Below are 20,288 nucleotides of genomic sequence, written 5' to 3'. Positions count from 1 at the left end.
AATTGGCGAAACAGTGTGCAACATAGTATTTCTATGTAGATTTTAGCAGTGGACATTTTTTGTGAAATACTTTGTCAAGCATATTGGCCGTTTTCTGATGGGAAAGCCTGTGAAGAAAACAGAACTCCAAAATAATTGTGATCCTCCCCCCCCCCAAAAAAAGAAAATTTTTCCCTCTGTGTCATGCTGTGTCTCTGTCCTCTTTTTGAATGGACACATCCAAAATAGGTATTGAATTTCTGATCTAGCAAGGCATTTTAGAATATGTCTAATGTTAGCATGTGAGCAATCCTAGGGCTTCGTATAGGATAAAAGGCATTGCTGAACTGAGGCAGAAATATCTGATAGGAAAAGCTTATCCTGGAAAGGAATCAGAAGAGAAACTATGTTGGTTGTATTCCTTAAGGCCTTTACAATATTTCAAAGGGATGAGTATAGATTTACTGATGGGGGTTTGGTGACTAAAAATGCAGTTATGCAAATCACAGCTTGTTGGAGCAGGGAGAGTTAATTTATGCACTCAAGCACATGTGCTCTTTCACTGTTTTCTCTAAGAAGTTGAATTATGGACAACAAGAATGCACTTTGTTGTTCTTTAATAATAAATAACAGCATAGCAGTTTTGATCTTCAAAGCACTGCTCAGACCTTAATTAATCTTCATAATAGTCCTTTGAGAGAATTAAAAATACTCCCTATCCTCTTGGACAAGGAACTCCTTAACATGGAGATGTTAGAGGATTTGCTGAGGGCCATATTGTCAGTGACTGCTGGGACAGTCGCTCAGAAATTCCTGGCATTGCGTACTTTGGCTAGGTCTTGAGGCTGTGTTGCTTCTCTCATTTACGCGTTAAAATTTCCAAAAATTTGAATACATAAAGAAATGTAGCTCTAAATTCTTTGTGTAGTTTTTGATTTCTATCTGAGTGTTAACTTATGCATATGTATGTTGGAATTTCCCTTTTGAATATTTCTGTAGGCACAAAGTGCTAAAGGTTTGTGCGCGTGCATGCGCTGCTGAGAGCAGCGTGTGGGAGCAGGTATGCAATATTACACTTCAGAAAACCTGGGTCACAACTTTGTATTACAGGAGTGGCAAAAAAAGTATATATGGCTTTAGAGTCTGTAGGACGCATAATAAATAGATAAAAAGTGTCTCTCAGCCTGCCTTCGCTGATCTTCCTAATTCTTTATAAGGTTTAAAATATGGAGAAGAGGAGGAATTAATGTAGATGCTTGATTTTCAAGGTTTTTGCTAGGTAATTGTTGATTTGCATTCTAGAACAGATTTAAAGAGTACATCCCTGTCTGAAAACCTGTAGTCTACATGTGGAGAATAAAGTAAGAATAGCAAAAGAAAACTGAGGCTGTTCAACTCATCTGGAGAAACGGTTCAGCAGGAATTATAATCTAAAGGTGGCAATCTCTCTATATAACCCCATGTGACCAGAGTCTGGAGAACAGTGAGGCTTTGTTAAATGTGCATTTTTCTCACAGACAATAGGAGGGAGTATTCATTAATAAAAGAACTGTGTGAACTTGTTACCGCTGCACATAAGGGACTCAAAATGCTAGCTATCATGAGAAATGCGTAGATATATTGCAGTATTCAGGTCTGTGTTAGATTCTGACATAGCAGACCCGAGGTCAAAATGTTTAATGCTCTTTGTAAACTCAAAATAGTTTTTCATAAACTGGGGTGCTTCAAAATAACAAGTAGCCACTGACTGGTGTTTTTAGAATGAACTCCAGCTTTGTTGTAAAGCATTGTAATTTCTGCTGGAGATTGCACCAATTTGCATGAGGAATGAACATGGAGCTAGCTTGCAAAGTAAAAATCTGACAACCTGTTAAACAGGTTGAAGAATTCTTCAGTATGAACAGCTAAGTCAGCAGAATGCTATAACTAATGCCAGAAAACCCTGTTATACGTAACCTGGTGACCTTGTCATCTCAGAAGACCTTGCTGACAGCATGATGCTTCCAGCTTTGTTTGGGTGAAGGTCTTTTCAGCATTTCAGCATTGCCGTGGTTCAAGAGCTCCTAATTATTTGGTACATGCATTCAGAGGAAGAATCTGGGAAGTGATGTAGATGTCTTTTTTTTTTTTTTTTTTTTTTTTTATTTTTTTTAGAAGGGCAGGGACTTAGGCTGACTCAAGGGTCAATATGAATACTGTGATTTGTTTTGAATACAAAATGCAAATAAAATGTCCATTTAGGAAAGTTGTTAAAAATTTTTAGAGTTCTGAACTATCTAGTCTAGTCTTCATTCTAAATACTGTAGAGATTTTTATTACCAAATTGTGCAAATAACATGTTTTCCTATGTTGGGCTTAGGCATTCTGTTCTCTGTCATTTTTGATACATGAGAGTAGTGAATCTTGATTGATAGAGGGCAGAAGATTTCAAAGTTAGGTAACTGCAGCCCCATAACCTATATAGTGCACGAAGCGTAAAATCTTCTGTAGGTCTTCCTTCTCTGAAATGTGTTACTAGGTTTCTGGAATCTACTCAAGTCTTCAGCATGATAAACTGGACACAGCAAACGAGTCAGAAAATAATTTGTGTATTGTAGTTTCTCAGGTACTGTGACAATAAGGAAAGGTATTGGTAGATGAATAACCACGTGATTCTGGACCATCTGTGTCTGATAACCGATATGTGAAATCCGATGGGGTAAGCTTTCAGAGGCAGAGATCTGATGCCTTTCTCAAGCATACCCTGCAAAAATGCTGCTGGTTAAAAATAACATTGGGGGGCATGAACTTGAATAGCTTTCACAAGTTTTTAAAGCTATTTTTACAAATACAGCAGCTTCAGTGGGATGACAGTAATGCACAGGAGTGGTTTGTTGTTTGGTTTTTATGCCTGGAATTCACTTCTGGGCCTAAGTGTGTGCAAACGCACGTAGTGCTCCTGCATACCCTGATAAAGGCCCTTTTTTCCCTTCCTGGAGGGCATTCTTCATGCTGCATCATAGCAAACTTCTTTGAGACTGGAGAGACTTTGGTATCTTCTTAAAAAAAAGTAAAATCTTATTCCTGACTGGCATTATGAGCATTACTGATATTTCATCTACCCATAAAGACTTTTAGAAATTAAGATGAAGGTATTTGACATGTTAATGCATGGGCTTACATAAATGAGTTAAAGTATTAGCTTTTAAGTCTTCTAATTCTTGCCTGAAATTTGCTAGCAAGTTGCTAGACGAAGTGCTGTACGAGGGGCTAGACAGTAACTGTATAAGAAGGAGACATTGAAAGATCTTGCTGTTATATTTGATTTTCCAAAATAACAGCATAGGCAACTTGTTCTTTTCCCAAATGCTGCATATTCTAAATCCGACTTCTCTCTGTGGTGTTCAGAGGCTAACTCTTCCTTTAGGAACAACAGACCTTGTAAAACACATGACAGCGATGCATGGATTTTTCTAGTTGGTTCAAAAGGTCTGAGTTCAGCAAGTCTAACAAATCAATAACTCCTAAGAACTCAGGTTGTTCTTGTCACTTAAGAGAGTGGCAAAAAAAATTAGTGTTTTTAAGTGAGGCGAGCATGTGTGTTCAGTAACGGTGTGGTCTTAGCTCTGCATGTGTCAATGGCACTAGTTTCTTTGCAGAATACACTGACGCCTTCTAGCCACTGAACTCGTGCATTGTGGGCTGATTTGCCTCATGTTTGAAAGGATTAACGTTGGAACAGCACGTGAATTTTCTTATATCGCTGCTTAAAGTAAGATAGTTCCTGTTTGTGTGGGGAAATATGGATAACATGTAGCTTTAGAGAATGCTTTTTGAAAGATGATTTGTTAAGGTTGTTTGCTGACTGACATATGGTATGACATACGGTGCTATTTACCACCTCGGTGTCTGAACTTACAGGGAAATGATTTTCTTTTTTAAACATTTAACTCTATTAAGTACTTGTAGACATCTTCCAACATTGTTCTGGCCAAATCAATTTACACTTTCTTTTTCTGTTTGTCCCATCTGTTTGTGACTGTTTGTTTTCTTCTTTTTTTTATGTTGTAAATAGATGTTAGTGTTTCAAGGGCTGAGGGTCTCAGTAGCAACTAGCACTTGCAAATCTCTCTTAACTTTTTATCTGCAGCCTTCCAGGTGTTAGGTTTCTCTTACCCTCCTATGAGATGGACATGCTTGCAAGGCCAACTATGAGGCTGGAAAAATTGCTCTCTAGTAAAGTCTAGCGTAACATCTTTCAAAGTCATCCTAGTTCTCCCCAGGAATAACAAACTTTTGAAACGGTGTAATCAGTGAGGATGAAGAAATGATGTCAGAGGTGGCGTTGTTTTGTTGAAAATCTGGTTTGTGGTGTAAGAGGGAAAAGATGACACGGAACAAGCTGTTATCTTAAAACCTGGGCAAAAGTAGCTTTAAGACAGTGGAGTTTCAGGAAGAATACATCATGCCTTTCAGCCCTGGTGGAAGATGTTGAAATGAAAAGGCTTCAGAGGGAGAAAAAATGCTCTGGACTTTATCAGGCATGACTCCTGATACCATGGAAGTTACTGTTGGGTTTACTGTCTTCCAGCTGGACCTGTGTAGGGATTGCAATGAAGATACTATTTATTTGTTTTTATATTACTGTTTTTTCAACAAATAGTTTAAGTATTGCCCTTAAGCATATGCATAACTGCAAATCTTAAAACATGAAGTGAAACAAATGCTCAAGTGTAGATTTATATAAAGAGAAATGAAAAAAGGACTTGAAGTATGTGGGGGGGGTTGTAGAATGGCTTGTGTTTTCTAAGCTTGTTTGCATCTTTCTAGCTTATATTAGTCTCATTTCTCTTGCAGATGCTGCAATTTTACAGAAGGAAAAACTGTGAATGTATACAAACAGTTTGAGAATTTTTCTTTTACTCTGATTCTACTTTTGTCTTCTCCAGTCTCATTGGGAACAGTCTGATTGAAATGTGGATATACATGCCTGATAAAACAGTGTGTCAGAATTTCTTCCTATCTGTCCCACTTCTCTCTGAGTAATCAGTCACCTTGTGAACATTGATGTAGAGAGAAAGCAATAAATGTTTCTCCTCCCCCATTCTTCTCTGCTGTACTGCCTTTTTCTTTTCTTTCTTTTTTTTTTTCCCCTAAGTCACTAAGGAAATGGTGTTAAAAGTTTTAAGCAATAAACTTGTATAGACTGCTATATTTGCTGCTTAAATGTATTGGTGGTAGAAAAATTTGAAGTGAAGGTCTAGCTTCCACCAGTTTCCTGTGTTTCCACTCTATCCCAGATACATGGCTAGGTAATCTCATTCCAGGATGCTAAATGTTGGTGCTTGTAATGTATTTAATGCAAATAGTAAGAAGCATGTAAAGGAAAGGGGTTTTTACTTAGGTTATTAAGTTCTTCATGGTGTGAGGCTCTTTCACTAAACAGAGAAAAATATTCTTATATGAAGCTTTGCGAAGATTAAGAGATTCAAAACGGCGTGGATTTGTCATTTATAAATTTGTTTCTTAAAATTAGTTTTTAGAACATGGCGTAGTGGTTGAGTAAGTATGTCAGAACTGCAGGATAATGCAAGATAGGGAGGCAGTTTAGGTGACTAGTCTGACGCTTAAAGCATAGAGGAAGACTTTAAGAGGCTTTCTTAACTATATAAAACGTCCTTGTGAAAGTGTTTAAATGAGGGTTGGTTTTGCTTACAGAGGCCATACATTTAAATAAGCTTAAAATGTAAACACAACTGCATGCCTTCTGGGGGAGACATAAAACACCACACTCTTTTTTTTCTTCTTTTTTCTTCTTTTTTCTTTTTTTCCTCCTTTCCCACTAGAACTTTGTGCTATCCTAAGTTCGCCGAATGACACCTCTTTTGATCGTATTCAGGAGAATTGTTAGTGTTTTGAAGTAAGTTTTATTGTCTGTAACCATTCACATTGAATTCTAGCGATTAAACACCTGGTGCCATAGTAAAATAAACTGTATTCTATCAAAGTGCTTACTGCCTGGAGGACTATTACAAAATCATCAATCTGGTAGTCTTTTCCTTTTCCTATATGTGGTAGGATAAAAGATGTTCTTTACAGGATCTTAGAATTTAGTGGAGGTGGAAAACTACACGCCAAGTGGGAGAGAGACTTCATGTAAGTGCCTTGTGATCACAGCTCAACCATTCTAAAAGAGGGATAGCACAGGAAGCGAAACGTAGCCATCTGCCGGTGGCCATAAGGTCTGTGTGAACGCTGCTGAAAAGTTTGTTGAAACAACTTCTTTGTGAGGTAAATGTTACTTGGACTTTGCTAACCCTCTGCAGGAGTTCCACCCACAGGATGCTTTCTCCAGAGGTGAGCAACGCGGTTATTAAAGCACCTAGGTTCAGGTCTGCAAGTGCCTAGAACCCCATGGCTTTCAATAGGGGGGGTGTGCTCATAAAGAGGAGGTGATTCCATCAAGTCTCCATCTGTCTTCAAACAAATGGACAAGCCAGTTTAAGGTGTCACTCTCATAAAGCAGTAGAATCGGCAGAAAGGCAATGTAGTTGAGCTTCACCAGACCCAGTTCCAGTTGGTGCTTTCTTGCAACCCCAAAGTTACTTGAAGTTTCAGTCTACTGTGCTGGACTGTGAACTGGGGCAGCTGACGTACAGGTGCTTTTCTCAGTCTGCAGTGCCTGTTACCCGAGTACTGACTGCCTACCAGTGGGGCAGTTGTATCTCAAGTGGTGGCGCTGAGACTTGGTATCGCAGCCCTGAATCTCTTGTGTCGCTGTATTTCATTCGTCGCTGTTATATTTTTTTTTTTAGAAGTATTTATCAAATCTGTGTGTTTTACTAATGTGTGGCAGAGGTGTCTCATTAATTTCACTCAAAATATTTGTCAAACTGCAAAGAGCGTACCTCAGAGTATGCTAATTTGCTTTAGCAGAACCTGAAGGTTGAATTTGAACTTTTTTCCAATGTTGTGAAAAATAAGCCTTTTTTTAAGGTTAAAAAATGGCTGTCAAATATTTAAAATAAAAAAATTTATTTATTTAGCCCATATTATTAGCAGCTTTTTTAGGTTCCTTTTTTTTTTTCTTCCTAACATAGAAGGGGGAGATTAAATGGCCATGTTTTGGAAATGGGGATAAATCTCTCTGAAGTGGCTTTAATAAGCCGTGCTTCATTGTTGATGTCCATCCTTTGGAGAAAGCGTTGATAGAGCAGTTGAAGTTTTTGCCTCCTTTGATGTATGAGGGTTTGACATCTCTTCAAAATCACTATTGCTTTAAATAGCCCCAAATACTACTTTGAAGCAAGATGAGCAGGAAAAGCGAATGACTGAGAAGACAAATTTGCTTAAGAACTTCCCATTTAGGCAAAAGGTGAAACTGGTTTTCATCTAGCATTCCTAATTTATAGTAAGACTGATCAACAGAAGACCCATATTAAGTGTTTCGGGACACATGCTGAAATCAGCTTCAGATCAAATAAATCACATGCGTATGGCTGTGTTTTTTTTAATAAAGTTACAGATGCAGATTTCCAAAGCCCATTTGTTGAAACAATTTTATTTTATAACAATTAAAAATACAGGGTTGTTACTTTATAATGTCAGCTTTTTGGGGGACGGAGGCATATCTACGGTGCGGAAGGGGATGTTTGCCGTTTTATTTTTCTAACTGTGCTCAAGGGAGAGCTTCAAGATATGACGGTATTGTCACCTGGTCTCTTTCGATATTGCTGTGAGTGCATGACATTGTCTTGTGTTTCAAGCCAGTCATAGTTATAGTTCAGTTCTGGGAAATGAACTCTAAGTTGCTGGTTTCTTTCTCATGACCTAAGTATAATCTAGGTGGGATCTGCATGCGTATATAAATAAAAAGTACATGTACCTTTCCGTAACTTGAGTAAATAACTGAAAACAGCGTGAAACACGTCCCTGATTCCTTACATGCTGTGTGTATGCCATACTTGATGTGGTAATAATTGTGGAAATACTTGCATATTCATTTGCCTCCTATGCCTTGCATTTTTCCAGAATGGTTTTCTGGGTCACTGACGACTTTCCTGAATTGCCAGAACCTCAGTCTGGGGAATGGACCCAAATATTCAGAAAACCTTGGAGTATGATGTAGCTTTTTCTGATTGAGAGCAGAAGTGTAGTGATCCTTCCACCATCACGGAAGAAATCTAGAATACCTAGAATCTAGTTGAGCTTTAGAGATACCAAACCCAGCGAACAGAACTTGTTACCTGCTTCCTTTGGCTCTGCTGGAATTGGTATCTAAATGCAAGGAAAAAAAAGTAACTCCAATCCATTATGTTTGCTTTTTTAAAAAGTGCCATTTGTCCTTCAGTTTTCCTTTTTATTGAAGTAGTAAAGATTATAAAAAATGGAAGAAACCCACTTTATTCAGTTACCTGTGTTTTTGGTTGTTTTTTTAATTTGGCATTTGCTTTTCTTTTCCTTTTTTCTCTCTCTCTTTTTTTTTGTTGTTGTTTTTGTTGTTCCTTCATTTGATTGTAGAATTGAAGTAACTGTTTGGTTTTTGCTTTTTTTTTTTTCCCTTGTGGAAATCTCTGAAACTCTTTTAGTTATACTGCCATTGAGTAGTCTTGTTGCTGCAGTCCTTTGAAGAATTGGCCAACGTGATTTCATAGGTGATTGAAATGGGAGTGTATACTTTGGGTGCAGCAGTCCTGTATGTTGCCTGGCACACTTGAAGCCTGGTCTGTAGCGTGACATCTGTGTAGAATCCAGTATTTTAGGTACGAATGTGTTAAATAATTTCTGTTGCTGAGCAGTCGCCTACTAAGGTGAGTGGCATTCAATTTTAAATGCGGTTTGCCAATAGAGGGTATCTGTAACCTTAATTTTGTCAACAGTATTCCTGAATTACATAATTTTAGGGATAGGGAAGAGGGTGAATCTTTGAGTAAGTCTTTTTTGTCCATGCTGTTTCTGACAGTTGAAATGTTATTGACCAAAAACATATTTATGTTTGTTCAGCATGAATATACTCTTCAGTAAGAGTTACCATCTGTTTCGTTTCTTCTGCATCTGTGAAAACTGTTTTGGTTTTTCTTTTTTCCTCTGCGTAGACTTATTCTTGTTTTTAAAATCTGTAGTAGATGATTAGTAGTTGTGTTTGGTGGGGTGTTTTTGTGTGTTTTTTGTTTTTTTTTTAAAAGCCCATGTCAGTTCATTACTTAATATAATTGCAGATACACTCCATGCAAGTACAATTTAAAAGCAACTTATGTTTTTGAGACTTTCTCTCGCATTTTTGGTTTTGCCAGATACGTTGAGTATTTGACTTCTGTAGCTGTTTTCTAGCAGAGGGAATTTTTAACTCTTTCCTCCAATGGGTTTGATACAATACACAATTGTAATTGTGCTCTGGTGTAGCTGATAGCTCTATTGTCATGTAACAAAGTCCTCCTCTCCTGTAGTGTTTGGTTATTGTATTAAGCTATGATCAATCAAGCTATTTCAGGTGCACCTGAGCTGCAGCAAGAGATTATCATCTTCTCACTGCCTCTTGCTTTCCCCTCAGGCCTGCCGGTCTCTTTGCACATGTTGTCGCTCCTTAACCCGACCCTGCCAAAGTGCTCTCGGTCAGAAATACAACCAGACCACTTTCAGAAGGCCAGGGATGAAGTCGCAGCTACTGCTGTACGCTTGGACCAGCAGTAATACCAGGAGCATTAGTGTTAACTTCAGTGAGGATTACATTCAACTTCTGGGCTTATCTTCCTGCAGTTGTGCTCCTGCTGACTTAAAATGGATTTGAAATTTTTCAGCCCTTGGGAAGAAGCAGGCATCATCTTGTAGAACCAACACAGAAGTCAGCAATGGTGTAGTGGTTACAAGGTTTCCCAAGTGCTGTAACGGAGGCCAACATGGGAAAACTTTTAGAGGGAATTCCAATTCCTGTAGTCTCGGGGAAAAGCACTCCCAGTATAAGTGGAGATTTGCTAACAGCTAAAATCTTTGGTATGTTAAACAAGATGCTGGAAATAATTTTATTTATTTAATTTCCCAACAAGGGAGTTCATAGTTACCTACCTTTTTGGAGATCATTCTTAAAAAGAAACTTCCATTTTTCACAGGTGTCGATGATAGTTGATTATGTTTCTTTTTAGAACTGGTAAAGCACCACTCTTGCACACTGCTTTTAAATTTATTTTTTCCTTTGTTTGAGAAAAAAACCATTCATTATATGGCTTGTGATGTGAGGTTAGCAGAACTTAATGTAATGAACATGATTGGCTTGAAATGATACAGTGGAAAAAAATCCCTGGCTCAAGGTAGTTTTAAAAACAAATTAATTTTCTATGCCTCTGACTGATGTTCCTGTGGTGCTTTGGTTCTTTTTTTCCTTTTTGTTACTCTCTTGAAAGCTTCAAGGAACTACCAGCTAACCTGTGGCCTTAGAAACACTGTGCCTTCATTTGTAGTTGAAATGTCCTAAATAAGATCTTTTCCACTTTAAAGGGGAAAAAAAAAAAAGAAAAGAGGGGGAAGGAGGGTCCAGGCGGTTGTCAGTAGTGGACTGTTTTAGTCATGGAGTGGATTGTTTTTATGGCTCCTGTGTAAGTAAATAATGGTAACAGGTGACAGGAGGATTCCACTACGTGTTGTAGAATATTATTTGGGATGATGAACCTGAACTGATGAAGGATTTTTTTTTTTAATGCACTGGCTGAATGAATAATTGTGACTGTGAGGATGTTTGAGCAATATGTAGTCTCTTGAAACCAGGATGTGTACTTACAGTAGAGCTATTTGTGTGCTTATAGTAGAGCTATTTGCAACTCACTAATATTTCGTGACAGGTTAGTTATAATTCCTTCAGCCTTCATTAACGATCATTGTGAATCCTTTAATTGGGCTCCTTCATGTAATTTGTGTGTTTGCTAACTTTAAAATGCATCTCTGGGGGGGGAACAACGTATTTAACAGCACTTCAGAAAAAAAGAATATAATCCTGTCATCGAAATCTTGCAGTCAAGTCCAGTAGGACTGTAGAGCAGTATTCTTCCTGACATGGTTTTGTTTAAAGTTTTTTTTATCGTTTGCTCTATTTTCTTTGCTAATAAACCAATTTGCTGTTTCTAAGTCGAATAATTTGAGTATCTTGTTTTTAAAATATGTTCTTAAAAATCCTTTGCGTAGTTTATCTGTGATAGAAGTGAAGCTAGCCAACCACAGTGTGTGCTTACAGGCTCAGAGACTTGCAGTTGCCAGACATGAGGATGGATTCTGCTGAGCTACAGTAACTACATGGGAAAGTGAATGCTCTAAAATGTAGTAGGTTTTGCTACAGTTATGTTTACAAGCCTTCACACTTCTGGAGGTGCAGAAAATCAAACATTTCAGCAACAATTTGCTTCATGAACGCTCTTCATTGAAGTTGCAGATGCACTTGATTTAGGACAGTGTTCCAGCAGTTGCTGAACCTTCAACACAAGCAGCCCCACTGATGTCAAGGAAATTAATGTATTTAACATAAAGCATATGCTGAGCTGAAATGAGACGTAAAACAGAATATCATTGGATCTTGTGAATTCTAACCCATTCCTCTGTACTTTTGTGAGTAAAAGGGCACTTTCTTCATTCTTGTTTTGCAGCTTGGTTATTCCTTTTCGTTAGCCTTTTAAGATTTAGGGTTTTTATTTGTTTTTCTAAAAAAGAAACCTGGTAGTTCTTGCCCATCTCTGTCTGTAATTGAACTACATAGAAATTACTTTACCAAGATAAACATATAAAAAAAATAAAATTGTTTGGAAACAACCTGAGCAGGCACGACATCTGTCGGAAGAACATCCATACCTAGTGTGCCAAGTTAAGAAACGATATAGGTTAGAAACATGCCATGTTTGAGCGACTCCACTGTGCTAACCTTTTGCTACTTTCTGTGGCCTTTGCTCTTTGGCTGCAAACTGGACTTTCTCCTCCCATCTTTTGCAGTAGCAGACACTCAAGGTTATCCCCTCTTACCACCCATGTTCTTGGACTTTATTCTCTCATCTGCAAGCTTTCCTCTTCCTAACTAGGTAAAAGCTCATTCTTTCCTCCCCAGGAAAGCTGTGATCTGTGTTGTGTGATGTTACGATCCCTGTAGTGGACAGGGCTTGAATGTTGTATTGTGCCGCTCAGACATGGACTGTGAAGCTCTTTGCGTAGGTGGCAAATATCATTAGTCTCATTTTACAGATAGGCAGGATGATCTTCTGTAAAATCACGTGTAATCAGTGTTAGATCTGGGGAAATACTTTTGATCTGAGACCCTATTCCAGCTATTCAAGAATGCATCTGGTAGGCAACTGGGAGTACATATGGCCACCACCCTGATACGTTGCTGTGCAGCATTATGAATGCGAGTGCATTCATGAATAGATGCTGAAAATCTGTTTGAGTTTCTGTTGACTGAGCCTCAGACATTGGTCTGTCCTTGTTCTTCAGTTGCACCAAAGTTTAGGCCACAGCACTGGTTCCTTTTTTTTTTCTTTCTTTCTTTTCCTTTCTTTTATGCAAACAAAATTTTGAAGCTTACATTGCCTGGCCATGCCTCTTTAAATGTAGATTATTTTATCTGACAAGCCCTGCATTTTGGCTGCACCTTCTCTTCAGCAGACTTGTGTATTTAAGAGGAGGTCACCACTTGAGCGTGAGAAAAAGTGGTTTATTGAATTGCAAAAGAGCATACTTGTCTCTTTGAATTCCTTTCAGAACAGCCGTACATTATGTGTATTGCTGTTCTGAATTGGCCCCATGCATTTGGCAAGCACAAATGGAAGTGGGTAGTGGAGCCAGAACATTGTACTTGCTCTTCTTAGTGCAAGATCCTGAAGATTGGTGTGTCTTTAGGTTTCATTGAAGTTACGTATTATTAAATGAGTCAAATGTGTGTTTGTGTGTAATAGTCCATTTGTAATAGTCCATTTTATTTCAGTGTTTTTGGTGGTTCAGAATTTTTCACCCTATATTCACATTGAAGAAATCATGGCATTAAAATGCTTTTGGTAAGGTAGAATAATTTATGCCCTGAAGCAAATACATTAGAAATATGAACTTTTTAATGATTAACTTTAGAGACCTATCTCTGTTTAGCATGTTGTAATTGTGATCCATGTTCCATAAATGTTGCAATGGGGATGTTAGACCAAAACAGTGGTGGCAGTTTACGGTATGCCAGTGCAAAGTTACGTCCTCATTTACAGAAAAAAATACAAGAAGAATATATATTGAGGGGAGAATTCTCAATATTGTTATAAAATTTAGCATTCATTTCTGATTCCACTGAAAGTTTTGGGGAAATTTAGTTTCAAAGACCACAAAGAAGCACTGGGCACAAAGAACTAATAGAAAATAATTTCACATCATTGCTTGGAAAAAGAAAATCTGTACATTTCCTTTCTTTCCTGGCTGTCCTCCAGCTGCTGTTGGTGACATCAAAATAAACTCTGTCTTTTGGGCAGAGAGAGGATTGTGAGTTTGATCACATGCTTATTCCAGCTGCAAATATTTGTTTATTCTGGGACTTGCAATCATTTTTGTTTATTGCATGAAATTCTTTTTCCCTTCTTGATCTCCAGCACTTGCTGTAGATGAGGTCTTCGCACATTCTACTCCTCTACTTTTTTTGTGTGTGCGCACGTGTGCATGTGTGCGCACACACATGTATGTGAAAGCCCTTCTCTGCGTTTGATTGAATGAATAATGCATTGAAGTATACAGACTCATCTGCTCATAAAAGCAAGTATATCTTGGTAAATGGGGCCTGGAGGCTTACAAATAAAATGTCTCTCTGCTTTAGTTCAAATATAAAAATCTGAGCGGGTCATCTTTTATGATTTCTCTATGGCACACTTTCTGTTTTTAAAAGTTACAGCAAATATGAAAGCATTGTCATTATTGGCAAACTAATCATGCCAAATTTAGTTGGCCTTTCAAAGGCTTTCTGTAATTGAGTTGTTAAAGAAATTGGTTAGACAGAAGATATGCAATGGGAAATAATAAGCCAATTTTCTTTGGGGAGTATTTTTAATTCATATGTTGTATATTTGATACTTAGAATTAAATAATGGAGAGACTAGTAACTGCAGACTGTTCCAAAGGGAAGTATAAACAAGGGATAGGAATTTCCCTCCTGAAAAATAAATTTCTGGGCTGGCAAATTAGTCCTCTCTTTATTCCCAGATTGATATTTACAATTTATTCAACTTTGCAGCATCATCCTTGTTTTGAGGCAATGTCTGCCAAGTGCTGTCCAGGAGTTAATTTATCTTGGCATTGACTTCTATCTAAAACATAGATATTTAACTGAAGTCAAATACTCAAAATTATGTAGACCTATTTCAGTGAAATTTTGCCAAAGAAAGGTTAGAGAATTGTTCCCCAGCATAAAATAGTTGATGGTCTCTTTCTCAGCTCCTTGTTCTTTGGTGTAAGTACTAGTCTTTCATACCTGTATAAGAAGCTCAAGGAAGAACTACTTAATTGTAAGACAGATTTAAATCGTGTGAATGCTTCTTAACAGGGTGCCACAGCTTCAAATTTTAAGATGATTTAACAACAACAACAACAAAAATCCGTATTGGTTAAGCTGCAGAAGACGCGTGTATCTAATCTTTTTCCCAAAGTCTTTTTGTCATATTTGTTTTTAAATAGTTTCTTTCCTAGTGTTTGAGATGCTGAGTTTTCAACTATATCTTATCCTGTTCTTTTACAAAGTGCATACACAAAATATGTAAGACTTTGCAGTTACGACTTTAGTGCTGGAGGAGGAATTGGAGCACATTCCCATCTTTCATACAAAGGTTCTGCCTAGTGAAGTCTCAATCCATTGCCCTCCCTTGAATCAGACTTGTAAAAGTGACCACCTTGTATATGATGGCTGGAAAAATAAATAGAATAAGTAAGATAATCAGAAATTTGGAATGGGACTCAGGGTAGAAAGGTTCATAGCCAGTGTGGCTTGTCTTCCCCCTTTTGTCTAAATTGTAAGGTCTTTGACAGAGAATCCATGTTTCATGGATGGCACAGTCCTGAATATGCTGTTAAACTTCAGTAAATCGTAATAAAAAGTAACAGCCCAAGGCACTTTTTTATGCAAGATGTGTATTCCTTTCGGTAAGACCATCTGTTTTTAAACACAGAACCAAATGACAGTGCTTTGTGCCTCAAAAACTTAATCTACAATATGTACCAACAAGAATTAGTCTCAAAAATGGATGCTTCTTTCAATGGAAACTCGGAGCTGGAAGCCAGATACTGGTTATAGTCCTGCACTTGCTGGTGAATTGCTTTATGATTTTGGGCAGCTCTTCTGTGAGTTGGTATCTTCATCTGTAACACGGATGAGGTAATGGGGGATTGGCAAAAAAAACCCCACCCCAAAACAAAACAGGAAAGGAATTGTAAGGTTCAGTTGTGTAAAGTCTGTAAAATACTTGAAAGATCCTTAGATAGAAAAATACTGCTCAGCTTATGAAAACTGAGCGTTTCAGAATGACTTTCACATATGGCTTTGAGGCCTGCATATAATTTATAGGATTGAAGATGCCACTGTTAACTGAAAGTTGAAGCTACTGCTCTTTTTGATAACTGGTCCCAAATACATTGGTAAAAATATGTTGGCTGTGTCATGCGACGTCTCTGCATTTGTTGGTGTTTTGCCACTTCTTTTAATTCAAATGAAGTTTTCTTGTATTTCCTTACCTTTGTGTCATTACTGTGGCTTTGGAAAGCAGTATAGTTATGCAACAGGAGATATGTAGATTGCATTGAGAATAATCAGCATTTATTGTACCATGTTTCAAGAAGTATTACGTATTCTCCATGTTGATGTAATTTGTTCCCAGCTTTCTGATAGCTGCAATTCTGTGTTTGTGGGAGGAACTCTACAGAGTCAGGCTGCAAGCACGCTGGCATGTTTCCTAAAGATACAGGTATTACTTGAGCATGTTTTATATCTAGAATCCAGGGCGACAGTTTTCTTCTGTAATTGAATGGTTAGCTTCATTTTTCTTCCTTTATTGCTTCCCAGTGATTAAGTTCCATCTTCCCACTAAAGGGCAGCATAGTAAGAGTGGTAGTAATAGGTAGTAAATGGTAGTAATAGGGGTGGAGGCATGACATGGAATTCAGCTGAGTGTGGTGCTGTCTCATTTTCCTTGATTCACATTGAATAACAGCAGAGTAGAAAGGACACCCAAAGGTAACAGATGCTTTCAAGTGATAGCATTGTGAATTAGTACCTCCCAGTCACTGCACTGCAGGCATGGTGTCTCTTTCTGTTGAGGCATCAGTCCAAAAAGCATAGCTAGGTTATTATTTAATGTAAACTAAGTGTGTCTGAAGGTCTGGTGCTCCCCCCGGTCTATAAAGATGACCGAACCAGTAAATTTCACAGGCCAGTCAGCCTAAACTGATGCATCTTTATGAATTTTTAGTGGAGCTAAAACCAGTTGAGGATTTGGTTCTTTGTGGGTTTGGAAAACTTGTGTCACGATAGTGTAGGACTGTATGTATATGTTTATGAGTGTGTAGTAATCTATGAAGAACCACAAACCACATGCTGCGAATGTATTTACATAAAGCATTGTTAAATGTTCTGCTCTGATTTTTATAGTGTTGATGAATTTATACATTGTTCAGTATATCAAGTTCTGAAAATGCCTAAATTTAATGCAGCATAAGATCTTTCTACTGATTAGAGGTTTCATCTTAAGTGGCCATTATGCCTTGCAAGTACTAGGATTTCTTATTTTGGCATTAAATTCCAAGCTTTGGAAAATAGTGCAGATGTTTTGGAGCTGTTGGCGAGATACCACATCTTTCAGACCTGGGAGGCAGCGAAATGGAAGTTACCTGGAGCATATGTTGACCAGAACTGGGTTCCAAATTCTGTATTTAGGTCAGCATGGATGTGGCAAAACAAAGAGAACTGTTTTCTAGCTGAATTTACTGAGGTTAAAATACATATCCATCTTTGCAAATTACTGTGAGAGAAGTCAAACTTGCATTTTAAGTGGCAAGTGCTACTGGGCCAAGCCTGTTAAGTAAGATTAATAGGATTGGAGGGGTGAAAGCAGACTTTTGGGGGGGGGATTTAGCCTCAGAAGACTATATACCAGTTCAAAAACCTATCAGGGCCCTGAGGGCACTAATAGGCCTTAATGGCACTGACCAGCCTCACCTGGGGGCTTCACCCACACCTGTGGGTATTTAGGCTCTCCTCAGTCTCCACCTGGGCTGTGCTGGAGGAGCGTTGGTCTTCTGCTTGGCCACCACCATGCATGTGTCTGCACCCAGAGCCCCATGATCCGGACCTCAGCCCACACAGACGGGCTCCCTGGCTCGGCCTCGGCCCTCTCCAGTCGCTATGGACGTGCCTGGTGTGTTCACTGGACCTGACCCTAACCCTTGACTTACGGACTGGCTTCCCAGCTTGACCTCGGACCTGCCTCAACACCTCCTTATGGTCCGGACTCTCGGTTGGACCTGGCCGCCGTCTCTGGGTCAGTCCTGCTCACCTTGCTGGGGTGCAGTGGGGCTGGGCCCTGCCATGCAGTCCTGCTGCTCTCTGACAAGACTGGAGGCACCTAAGCTAGGATATAATTTATTTTAACTGTTTGCCTCTCAGAATCTGTAAGCAAGCTTATTTTACACAAGTCGTTCTTACAGGAATTCAACAATTTAACAGCTGAATTCAGCTTGTGTACACAACCGACGTATCAGAAACAGGTATGTTTCAAAATGCTTTACTTTCTAAGAGTCTTCCTCTAGTTAGCTTGCTTTCCCTTTTTCTTAAGTGTTTTTATTAAATGTAAATGCTTGGGATTAGGTATTTTTCACAGTTCAGCCTCTCACTGGTTCTAATGGTTCTGTTGAAAAAAAGTGAAAAGCTTTCTGGAGAGTGATACTCAAACAGTGTATGTGTTAAGCCTCTTGCTCCCCCCGCAGCTTTAATTCCAAATCAGCATCCTATCCAGATCTGCTACTGCATTTTCTTAATCCTAAGAAGTTCAGGATTTTTTTTTTTTTCCCTCCAGAGGAATTTTAATTATTTTTGGTAGCACATGTGTGGAAAAAAAGAATTAACACCCCCCCCCCTTTTCCTGTAGTGTGAATATGAAGTCATTGCTATTGTCAGCTCTCAGTGGGTTACTTGCATATAAATAAATTAAAGGTGTGTGGGGGGGAAGTAATCTTTTGTTAACGTTGCATTCTGTTACTTGTGGCTGCTATGGTAACAGATGAGAGAGAGACGGTGCTTGCATGGTAAAGCTTAATGGCAAAGCAGCAGAATGTAGTGATGAATTTAGCGGAAGGGAAGAGAGCACAAATCCTTTAGCAATGCTGTGAAATGAGTCACCAATTAAGCCACAGATGGGGAAGGGCTTCCACATTTATTTACAAATGATTTAAATCAGATTTTGTTGATTATATTTAGAGCAGGAAGAGTGACAGACTGGAACTTTGGGGAGCAGTAAATTAGACTGCATCCTTTTCAGATGATTCTTTTTTTTCCCCACCTTGAATCAGCTCCTTTGTGTAGCTTGTAAAGGTGGCATTGCTGTCGTGATTGCTTCTTAAGAGAAGTCCTGAATCATGTTCCTGACTGTGGACCTTGCCAAGAAAAGTCAGTGGGCAATTTTCCTCCCTGCCCCCCCTTCAAGATTTTGGTCTGAAGAGGTGCATATTCCCATTTCATCCTGTTAGGCTGAAAATAAAGGGTTTTAACCCTCTCTTTCTTCAGAGGATAAATGGTGAATGTTTTGACTGCTTTTTTCTTTTACCCTTCATTAGTATAAAGCACTTCTTGCACACTTCAAAGCTTGGCTGGAATAGCAGGCTGTGTCATAAATCAGGATTGAGTTATGAAGAGAGGGTTTTGTAGGAAAGACTGCAGAATGTCATCTTGTGCTCTGCTTGGCTTTAGGTAATACTTTGAACTTGATAAATGTGATGAGCCCAATTCTGTACTCGGCTGGTTAGTGGCCCCTACTTTTAAAACTCAAACTCCTGTTGGGTGGTGGGATTTTTTTCCCCCCACATGTATTCTGGCATGACTTCTGTTATGCTGAATTATAGAGTGATTTCTTTGAGCTCCTGGGGAGAGTACTTGCCATCTCGAGTTCTTCTTGGTGAAACATCAAGAGAGAATTATAATTACTACTTGAGTGGGAGTGTTTGTGGTAAGTAGAAAGTTCCAGAGCACAGAATCTTTTCTGCAGAAACTTCACCCAAAGCCTTAGCATTGTGGGTGTCATGTAATGGAAATGGTTCCAGAAGTTAGTAAACAGATTATTTACTGTCAGTAAATAGTGCCAGACAGTGTAAATGTCACAGCTGTGAAGTTTTTAGCAATGCATGGTTTTCAGAACTGCTGGAGGGAAGGAATGGGACATGACAGGAAAGGCAAAGGGAGGGGTTTGCAAGAACAAGTGAAATGTGAGATGAAAAGCTGAAGTGAAAATGGTTGGAGTGGAGGATGTTTAGAAGGCTGTCAGAGGAGGGGACAGAGGAGTGACGATAGGGTTTTTGTTTGTTTGTTTGTTTTAGTGGAGAGAGGAGAACACAAGAGGAAAATTTTTTGCTAGGAATGTTACAGGTGGATGAAGGATTTTGTGAAGAGCCTGTTGGCCAGACTAAAGGACAAAAGAAGTCGTGTACCTCAGCTGCACTAGTAAGAGGGAAAATCATTGATACTGTGAGTGGTGCTTCCCTCTAAAACTGAAGTGGTAGGGGAAGAACTGAATAAGCTACAGAGGGCAGAAAAATGCCTTGTTTACTGCAGATACAAATTGTAGGGAATAAAGTATCTTTATGTACCCTGAGAGGGTATCCTGCTATGACATGCTTTTGCAGATGGTGTTGGCACTTTAAAAAGCTTGCATCTATATTGCCTGTTTTCAGATTTCAATTTCATTAAGAAGGTAGAACAAACAATATGGCATGACTCTTGTCAGAGCTGGCTGTGGGGTTTTCTGTGTTGCTTTGTGTTTTGGTATTACTCTTTCTGCCTGTATTGGAAGCATAATACCTGAGGTTGCTTCATGAGGGTAGAAGTAGATGGTGACTGGAACAAGATGGGAGAAGAATTAACTGTGGTGAAAAACCAACTTTTCTGTATTCTCCAAAACTGAGCAGAGTTGTAAATTCCAGGAAGTTAAATTTGGGCCTCCAGTATGTGCTGTGAGCTTGTTAAAATGAGTACACTGTCACTGCTGGGCAGGGAATATGTCCTTGCCATCCTCCGGAGCGTGTGGAAGAAGTCTACTTTTACAAAGTGAGAGGCTTTGTGGGACCTTATCTGTCCTGTT

The sequence above is a fragment of the Haliaeetus leucocephalus genome, unplaced genomic scaffold (assembly GCF_000737465.1).
Source record: "Haliaeetus leucocephalus isolate CR32 unplaced genomic scaffold, Haliaeetus_leucocephalus-4.0 Scaffold773, whole genome shotgun sequence".
In the NCBI taxonomy this organism is placed as follows: domain Eukaryota; kingdom Metazoa; phylum Chordata; class Aves; order Accipitriformes; family Accipitridae; genus Haliaeetus; species Haliaeetus leucocephalus.
This window is presented reverse-complemented; position numbering follows the sequence as displayed.